The sequence below is a fragment of the Limulus polyphemus genome, unplaced genomic scaffold (assembly GCF_000517525.1).
Source record: "Limulus polyphemus unplaced genomic scaffold, Limulus_polyphemus-2.1.2 Scaffold8132, whole genome shotgun sequence".
Taxonomy (NCBI): domain Eukaryota; kingdom Metazoa; phylum Arthropoda; class Merostomata; order Xiphosura; family Limulidae; genus Limulus; species Limulus polyphemus.
This window is the reverse complement of record NW_013673742.1, coordinates 22917-23715: the sequence shown is the minus strand read 5'-3', so window position 1 is coordinate 23715 and position 799 is coordinate 22917. Positions and strand designations below refer to the sequence as shown.

At 36.2% G+C, this 799-nt stretch overlaps 1 protein-coding gene across 3 annotated transcripts in view; it reads right to left on the bottom strand.

The window, feature by feature from the left end:
* The window catches only part of LOC106475140 (4-hydroxybenzoate polyprenyltransferase, mitochondrial-like), an 11748-nt gene that overhangs the window by 519 nt on the left and 10430 nt on the right, over nt 1-799 (bottom strand). The gene's annotated exons all lie outside the window — the stretch shown is intronic.

Here is a 799-nt window from a genome sequence, read left to right as displayed (position 1 = left end):
GTAACTCCCCATCCAGTTTATTCTATCAATACAACATCACCAAGAGTGAAACAAACCCAACAAAAAAGGGTATTAATTTTGTCATCCATTCCCCAAGCAGGTAACTCCCCATCTAGTTTATTCTATCAATACAACATCACCAAGAGTGAAACAAACCCAACAAAAAAGGGTATTAATTTTGTCATCCATTCCCCAAGCAGGTAACTCCCCATCCAGTTTATTCTATCAATACATCTTCATAAAGAGTGAAATTTTAACGTAGCCTAACAAAAAGAAATATATTAATTATATCATCAGCACAAAGGAAAATCCAATTTGAATTGTCTTGATTCACCATGAGCGAGTGTAATGGGAAAAAAGTATAAATAAAGCAAAGCTTTACCTGAGAGGCTAGATGGACAGCAGTTACTCCCACTGCTGTGTAGTATGGCCACGTTTGTTGGGACGCCACTCCTGTTAAGAAGAGGGAACCGACCATTCCGCTACCAAAGCATGACAACCAGAACTTTGTCTCCTCACCAAATTTAATGGCTGTTGACTTTACTCCAACAATTACATCATCTGTCTTATCCTATGTATGAAACAAATATAGAAGCCATTGCCACTCTATATATATAATCACTGAACACTGACATAAAAATGTTGAAATTCATTTTAAATATTTATTACTGAAATGGAATAATATTCAACTTAAAACAGAAATAGTTCCGAGGTAGGACACTTTACCAACTGCACTTACTATGGTTGAATACTTAACATTCCTACTGCACTTACACACTCACTCGTAAGCAACCTATTG